At 32.9% G+C, this 9,479-nt stretch overlaps 1 long non-coding RNA gene across 1 annotated transcript in view; it reads left to right on the top strand.

Annotated features, from left to right (window-relative positions):
* LOC138305520 (uncharacterized) overlaps positions 1–5,587 on the top strand; it is an 8,725-nt gene extending 3,138 nt beyond the window's left edge. Inside the window, exon 2 of the long non-coding RNA XR_011205712.1 lies at positions 5,545–5,587. This is a non-coding gene — a long non-coding RNA (uncharacterized lncRNA). The remainder of the gene's footprint in view (positions 1–5,544) is intronic.
* The last annotated feature ends 3,892 nt before the right edge of the window (positions 5,588–9,479 follow it).

Below are 9,479 nucleotides of genomic sequence, written 5' to 3'. Positions count from 1 at the left end.
ACAGACTCCAAAAAACCCCTAAAGGGCCCAAAATTGGTTGTATTATCACGTTCAGCATCCATACACATTAGGAAAATAAAATCAGAAACATTTATGATGACTTAAGCTTAAACAATTGACGAAACAGAAGCTTGCTCAAAAACTTTAACGTGAAATGGGACGCCAACGCTGACGCCGACGCCGGGGTGACAACATTAGCTCCCCCTATTCTTCGAATAGGCGAGCTAAAAACGTCTGGTCTATTTTCATGTTAAGTATACATTATGCCAAAAAGTAATCATTCTACATTTTATTCCAATATCAATTGGGTATCTAGTTAGCTCGCCATAAACCATGAATTGTTTTATACACTTTTTTAACTTGAGGAAATTACAAATGATTTTTTCTACAATATTTGTGTTTTCAAATCCCCATACTTCTGATGAGTATAATAAAACTGGCATTACAAGTGACTAAAATATTTTCAGTTTAAAATCAACAGGAAGGGATACATTCCTTTGTTTCTTAAAAATAGTAGACACTGATTTAATTGTTTGTTCAGCAGTTTTTTCCTTTTCTTTAAAAACGCTACCATTAATGTTAAAAAATATACATAGATATGTATACCCTTCTTATCAAAATAATTCTATATCCCATAACGTAAACTGGTGTTGTTGGGCCAATTTACGTTTTGAGAATATTACAACTTTTACCTTTCTGATATATTAGATTATAATTTCCATGTAATGCAATAATGTAATGCAATATTATTCAAATCCGTTTAACATTTGTTGTAGAACAGTGTCATCGCCATATAAAATGATAAAAGTTTGGGATACATTTCAATATTATCTGTAAATAATTTGTCAATAGTTGTCAGACAATTATCATTCTTTTTCCGCCAGATAAGATTCCAAGTCATCAAGGTATATTGAAAATAGGAAAGGAGATATAAATAAGGTACCATACTGTGCATGTATATGTTCAATGTAAATTAACAATGTAAGCTGATCTTGCAGAATTGCCTTACAGCGTTATAATAAATGCAGTTGTCTCATTGCATTGGATATAATTGATTTAAGGCAGTTCATGTGGCGACCGAAAAAGGTAAAATCACCATTTTCAGAGTGATCAGAGAAGATTGATAGTCAAGGAGGGAAAACATAAGACAACCTGTGTTATGCAAATTAATATCTAATTTATTTTGAATAAAGTATGCCGAAGATGATGATTAGTGTATTATTAACAATAATCTTAATATGTTTTCTAAAAATATTAACAACTAATGTCATATTGTGTTATAAATTCAATGTTTTATTTATTCTTTTTATTTCAAGCATGTAGATGTCATAGAAAATAAACAAATACCAAGTATATGCATATTAAAGTAAAATTCACAAATCACAACACTAATGTGTATTGTATATATGGAATGAAGATGATGATGGTAATTATTTGGATCAAAAATGTTTACAACATTAAATGTATTATATATATGGAATTTGAATATGATGATAGTAATTATTTTCATATCAAAAACTATTACAGTATTAAGCTACCACAGTTGAAAATGATTTCTTTCATTTTGTTCACACATTTTTTCTCCTGGACTGGTTCCAATTGAAATGATACTTGCATGTAGACATTCTGTAAAACATAAGAAAATAATAAATGTATTAACAGAGTAATTACCGAAAAGGCTAATATCATATAATTAAACATTTTTTTTTATAAATAACAATACCAGTTTAGAGTAAATACTATTGAAATTTATTTTCTGTTGTTCTTTAGTCCTCCTGTTCTTTAGAGTTTTGTCCTTCATAAATTGATTGTAATACAGCAGTTGTCATATAATGTATCTGATAATGTGCACACAGAAGTATAAGTATATGCATATGCATGTGTGCATGGGCACGGTGATAAGTTTATTTTGCCGAGTAAAAAGTTCAAAGAACTAGTATTGTTCATACTCAAAGATGTAATCGCACTAAAAACAGTGATCGTGTAGGCTTTTGTGTGATTGCATTTGTAAGGGGTGTATCTCTGAACGCCAACATTTTGGATTTAGCTGTAGGGTAGTTTGTTGTGACAGTGGTTATAGTCTTTTTCCTAAAGGCAGACCAATGCCACAGGTAAATTTACATGTAAAAGTTACCTGTGTTGATACTTATCTAAGTGTATATTGATTAATTTTCATTTCAATAAGTGTTCATATTTAATATCAGATACATATATACATAATATATGTTTCTGTTAATATCTATGAAAATATAACAATAGAATCTATGAATGAAATTAAATTAAATTCACAATGATTTTATTTCAAGAATTTTAAAGATTTCCTTGATATATCTAAAATCTCTGGTATAAATCTCATTAGATTTTCAATAGATTGATACTAAAATCAAGCAAAATTCTTTGAAACTTATTTCACATGGAAGTAACTTTACCATTCAGTAATATCAAAGAAAAAATCCAAAAAGGAATTATCCAATTTCAACTTAGTGTAACACCAATTTGATTAAAAGTTTGAAATAATATAAGCATTTTGCCTGTTGAAACGTGATATATTTCCACAAGGTCTTCCATATATGTCTGTTAAGTGACCTTATATACATATATAGTACATGTACATGTAACATCTGCGTTAATAACCTACCAAAGAGTAAGTGAATTTATGTCAAATATGATTTCCAAATTTTACTTGTACTTGACTGACCTTTTTAAGTTAACAGAACATACAATATATTTTGAAAGTTGCATTAGGATGCATCATTTATCATAATTATATAATTTTCCTGCTTTCTTATCCTAAGATGGTATATCTAGATCAGCGTGAGATTACATTATAATGTAAATGTATGTCATTATAGCAAAAGAGCACCCAATAATTAAACTGTTGTCCGTTAACAGCGCAGTAAAATTATATATTTTTGTGCATGTTAGAAATAACATATAGATTTCTTTCCTATGGTTGAATTTCGGTCAAACATTGTTACTAGATACAAATTGGTATATGTACTATAATCTTTAAACAGAAAAAAATAGAAAACTGTTAATTTGGTATTCTGAGCACTAAAAGTTTGCAACATTTTGAGAATTACAAGACCTTCAACATATGGACTTGAAATAATTTTGCCAGTATTGCAACATTAACATCTATAATGTGTATTAAAATGAATATGGTTAAGACCCTAAGTAACAGTCTTCAATCTCATTTCATTTAGTATTTTTACATTATTAAGTGACTTCTAAAAAATATTTTGTATCAAAAATACATATAGAGCATTAAAACACAATGATATTTTATTACCAATATTTATAAAACATCATATATGTGTGTTTGTGTCGGCTTCAATAGATTACCAACTTAAACTATAATCAACAGGTTAAAATTTCCGACAATATTAATTTAAACTTTTGTGATATTGTTTTTCTCCACTCATTTTCTAACCAAATACTTCACGGTGTACGTCTATGCGACTATGCGATAAGAGAAATCATGCGCAACTATGCACGGTCACAAGAAATGAAAGTTGGATAAGAATGTAGCCCTGGAGAACCCCTATGTCAATACAGAATACTGTTACATTAGAATATACACTGATCAAGAAACCTGTTTTTCTGATAAAATTGAGATATGATTTGTAAAAAAATATTTCACCTGGAACTCAAAATGCATCGTTCTTAATAATCCACATGTAGCTCCATATTAATTCTTAGCATATGAAAGCACTGATTATCTTTGATTAATAATTTACGTTGTATATAATACGGAATATATTGAAGGAATTTTTATCCAAAACCCACCAATGTTACCTATGATACTGATTGAAATACATGTAAATCTCAAGTGACTTTACAGGTGAAAATAAAGACAGCTTATATGAAACAGTATATAATTGCCTTCCTATTGTTTCCTAAAACATCACCTACCTGTTGTTGATAAATATGTTGGCGTTAAGAGAACACCCCTTTGTAAGACTGTGCCAGGTGGTAGAGATTAGTTCCGCTCGAGTGATCACACAATGCAAGTGAGAATCGGGAGTATGTTTATGTAAGTTTTAATTACTAATCTCTGATGATTGTTGATAAAATATAACTCAGGATAATTGCTAAACATTTAACCGTTTTCTCCACGTTTGTTGTAGATTGAAACAGCTTTTTAAGTGCCGTTCTACGGAAGAATTATGAAAAAGAAATCGGCATTTTCATCGATCTACAAATGAAGTACTCCAAAAAAATCTCACTTCGAGTTATACGAACATTTTATGTATGATTTTTGTCATTCGGACCAAAAATACTTCGTTAATTACGTAGTTTACTAAATACGTTATATATATTATCAGAACGTCAAGCTCCTGTAGGCCTACATGTGATGAAAGTGGCTAAAATGTTTTTAGTGACAACCTCTATACGTGCTTTAATATGTATATATAATCTGATAATGTATACATGTGCTTATAAAATTATCGATAATTATGGATGTGGTAAATATTCATACCTTATTAACTGCCGTAAGTTGGAAGATTACGCCAGCTTGGACATTTAGAAAATGTTCATCGTCTCTCACGCGCTATTTGATCAGTTTACAAAGTTTATCCTAAATTTTCTTAGAGTTGTCTTTCTTCCATTGTGGATTTACACGTACATGTGGCATAACGCAGCCGTGATAAACAAATCTCCATTTCGTCCTGAGATTTATTTGCTCCCGATTCAAATTACAAAAATCATTATTGTAAAAATTTTGATGTTTGAGGTGAAACATTGATTTCATTTTTTTCCGTTGCGGGATAATTGTCACTAGTAGGGACAAAACGGGTGGGGCGAAGCGAAGCATTTTTGGGACGAAACGTCTTCATGCATTGTCAACAACATTTTCGGGACGGAAAGTCTAGATACATTGTAAACAATTCAAGTGAAAATTTTCCAACCTAAGATCATTTGGATAGTGTATATGGTAAGGATATGAAAGCAGTTATCTACTTCTCCTATTTCAACATTACAGATACGCTTATTTCAGTAACTTTCATATTCAAAATTTGCTATTTAAAATTCCCGGTAAAATCAAAGTTGTTGAATACACTGCCGTTAAGAGCGCTAGTATCTGCGAGCAAGTTCTAAGCCAATCATATTGAGGAAATTGACTGAAAGAGAATTTTGCAACCACGATCACAATGGCGAGGTGATCCTCGCCAAAAATGCGTTAAAAAATAATTTGTTTTGCTTTTGGTGCATGCACAATCAGTACTTAATTCCATATAGGGCATAGTGTCATGGAATTTTTTCGGGATGCAATTAATTAATTTTTAATATTTTTATCTTGAATTAGTATTAAAAGCTCAAACTTTTCAATGGTGCTAATGGTATAAAGTAAGTAACTTTTGTAACCGAAGAAAAACACTACCAGTATTTTGTCTGCTCCTGTTTTTGATAGAGAAAAAATACCATCCGTCAGCGGTGGAGTATCTTTAATAACTTATTACTAAAAAGTTGAAATGTAGAACTTTAAAAAAAAAAAAATTCTTAGATTTTTATTTATTTATTTATTTATTTATTTTTCAGTTTTCTTTGCTTATAAACTTGTGTCCAGCCTGAAGGAGAAAGAGTTTTTTTTGGCTTGTTGGCTTTTTTCGCTTTGCAATTTTTTGCGCTTTTTCGCGTTGGAAAAAGTGCGAAAAAAGCGATAAAGTAAAATCGGATTTTCGCTTTTTCGCGTTTTTTTCCAACGCGAAAAAGCGAAAAAGCGAAAATGGCACATATCAGCCACGTCCATAACTTACAAACTCGATCGAGGCTTTGCCGAGTGTTTAACAGCTTATTTATCAGAATCTTTGTAAGAGGGTGCACCACTTTGTTTCTCAAATAAACATGTCACTTATAAAAGCGAGGCTGATGTGACTTCAATCAATACGGGGGTTTCGAGATCCCAAAACGTCGTGGGTAAAGTACAATTTACCGTCGATTAGTCCCACCATCCAGTGATTATGACGTCATGAAACTCGCGTCAAATGATGACGTCATAATCACCGGATGGTGGGACTAATCAACGGTAAATTGCACTTTACCCACGTCGTTTTTGGGATCTCGAAACTCCCGTATTGTCGTCGTCGCCGTCGTTGTGACGTCATTTCATTGACATTGTTGTCGTGACGTTATACCGCGACGTCATGATACATGCTGTCGTCACGTCATACAATCGATTGAGCACGTGCAAAGATCTCGTGTAGTTTTTCTTTACCTTAGGATGAGATTAACAGAATCTCTTACCCCTTTGGGGTGAGACAGGAGCATCTCAACCCGAGGGGTACGATTCTTAAGAATCTTATCCCGAGGGTTGAGATCTCCTGTCTCATCCCAAAGAGGGCGAATTATTCTTTTTCTCTTACCCCGTGCACCACTTTGTGTCTCTAATAAACGCAACGTGTCACCTAGCTATGCAAGCGAGGATGACGTGACCTCAATGAGTCGCCGTACCCTTCGCCGTCTTTGCATAAGTTGTTCTTGTTAGCATAAGTTTTTCTTGTTTTATTATTATTGTGTTATACATGTAATGTTATCTTTGTAATTTGCTATCGATCCTTGTTTGTGGATGTAAAAATGCAAATAATTGAATTGAATTTGTGACGTCATTTCATTGTTGTCGTGTTCACGTTATAATACTATTACCGCGACGCCATGATACTGTTGTCGTGACGTCATACCATTGTTAAGCACGTGCGAAGATCTCGTGTAGCTTGTCTTTACCCTAGGGTGAGATAGAAAAAAAAACTGTGGATAGCCCTGTCTGGGGTAAGAGAAAAAACTCACGAGGAATAATCAAAGTACAAATGTATACAAAGGTCACAGAACAGGAACATTGTACACAATACGTACATAGGGAAACCAGCTTAATTTGTTTCATCATTTGAGCAATAATTGATGTTTAATCGTGTATATATATGTCCAATTAATTAACACAGAAAAATAATAGAAAATAATTTATTTTGCTTTTGGTGCATGCGCAATCAGTACAAATTCAATGTAGGACATATTGTGCCACGGAATATTTTCGGGACGCAATTAATCACATTTAATATTTCTATCTAAAATTAGAAGCTCAAACTTTTCAATGGTGGTAATTAAAGGTGTAAAGTAAGTAACATTTGTAACTGAAGTAAAACACGAATTCGTTTTTGATAGAAAAAAAAAATTGTCAGCAGTGGAGCATCTTTAAATAAATGACTCTTACTTTTAGCTGCCCTTTGAGAGTATTTTACATTTTATGCAATAACAGTGGGGTTTGATTAAAGATGCTCCACCGCCGACAGAGCATAAATGATACTCATCATTTGAACAATAATTGGGGTTTAATCGTGTATATGTATGTCTAATTAACACAAAAAATAATATAAAATAATTTGTTTTGATTTTGGTGCATGCGCAATCAGTACTTCATTCCATATAGGATATAGTGTCAGGGATTTTTTTCGGGATGCAATTAATTATTTTTCATATTTTAAACTTTAAATAAAATTAGAAGCCCAAACGTTTCAATGGTGGAAATGGTGTAAAGTAAGTAACTTTTGTAACTGAAGAAAAATACCAAATCGTCTGCTTCTGTTTTTTGATAGTGAAAAAATACCATTTGTCAGCGGCGGATCATCTTTAAGGATTCATTAAAAAAAAGCGATTACTAATAACCAAGGAATTATATAAGTAAGAATTCTTGGCATACTACCGTAAACCATTAAAGGCACACTATACCTTTCCGAATCAAAAAATTAAAGATTTCTTCAAAACAATAAGAACATTAGACAATTTACATTGATAGCATTATATGAGGTTACAACACCAGGCAAGGTTAATTCACGGTGAATACTCAGTTCGCTGTTTTGCCGTCTGGTGCAAGAACTAACGCGTGGTATTTAGGACGACGGCGGGAAACATATAAGACTTTGGTTTGGTTTTATTAGTTTAACGTCCTATTAACAGCCAGGGTCATGTAAGGACGTCGTGCCAGGTTTGTTGGTGGAGGAAAGCCGGAGTACCCGGAGAAAAACCACAGACCAGCGGTAAGTATCTGGCAACTGCGCATGCCCCACAAAAGATTCGAATCCGCATCCCAGAGGACATCTTAACCACTCGTCCACCACGGCCCATAAGACGACCCGCGTTATAAAACTATTTCAAAGAAATTGTTCTGGAGTACATACAGCATTAATGTAAAGCTAATAACTTTTGAGACACTATAAAATCTCGTTTTTCATTTCCATTCTAAAAATAAAAAAATATATAACTTGTGGCCAATCCTGTTTTAATTGTTTTTGCAATAAAATACGTTTATACTCAACTTAATCAAAAGCCGTTTCGGAAAGATAGTGGCCTTTTAACAAACGAACGAACGAATGAAGGACAAAACACGTATCATATTTCTCAGTTGGCGAATAACCGACTAAATAAAATAACATAATATACAGTGATATATCATAACCAGACATTAGGTTTCAATCATCCTCGATACTCCAGGGGTTCCGATCACTTACGATCTCTACACCCCTGGACTATCTCATAGTAAAATTGGATGCAGCTCAGTGGAAAACAGCTGAACTTGACCAATCACAGGCCTGCAATGATTTTCTTTAAAGTGGATAGTCGGGCAAGGATGGCTAAAGTCGGTAAAAATGGTGTGAATGTATCCAGTATAATTTCTAATGAAATAGAAAAATAAAATCTCTCGCCAAAATCTGTCTGCGTACGAAGAAATAAAATTTAAATCATTAGGAATCCTAAAACGTCCTCCCGGCTGACTATGTCCGTGGTTACATTTACACGCAGCCTCGCTTTCAATGCTTTCAACTTTCCTTTACTTTCAATGGTCAGAACTGGGAAACGTAAGCAGAACTTGACCGTCGTATTAATATGTGAGAACTTTTGGAAGGCCAATAAACGCATTTAGACTGGTTTTCTTTGCCCGACTATTCACTTTAAATATAGTGTAGAAATGCAAATTCTAGTCGTTTAACTTTTTGACTATTGACAATGACATTTTGGTATTAGGATTCCCAAATGTTTCCAAGAAGACGGTATATATAATTAGGTGTACTCTGTCCGTAGTAGACCTATATATATATTGCACGTGCGCAACTCGAAGATATTTCCGTTTTGGGAGAAGGTGATTAGGTCTGAACCTTTTTTTTTCATTTCTCCATACAAGTGATGTTGTACAACGACCTTAGATCAAAAAAAAGATAATTTAAAATTTTGTTACATGTACCTGTACACGTACATGAACGGTTTATTTTCTATGTAAAAGGTTGACCCGCTCCCATTAAATATGCACAATTATATTTTTATGTATAATATGACTGTTTTACCGAATTAATCTTACTGTTATTATTTACAGGGATCAATATTGTGTCATGTATATCGAAATATAGCGGAGATGATGATATTGTTCCGGTCTGACCAGACCTTTTTGTCTTGGTATAAAATTCAGTTGACACCGTTAGTTGCATTGT

This window comes from Argopecten irradians, chromosome 13 (assembly GCF_041381155.1).
Source record: "Argopecten irradians isolate NY chromosome 13, Ai_NY, whole genome shotgun sequence".
Taxonomy (NCBI): domain Eukaryota; kingdom Metazoa; phylum Mollusca; class Bivalvia; order Pectinida; family Pectinidae; genus Argopecten; species Argopecten irradians.
This window is presented reverse-complemented; position numbering and strand designations above follow the sequence as displayed.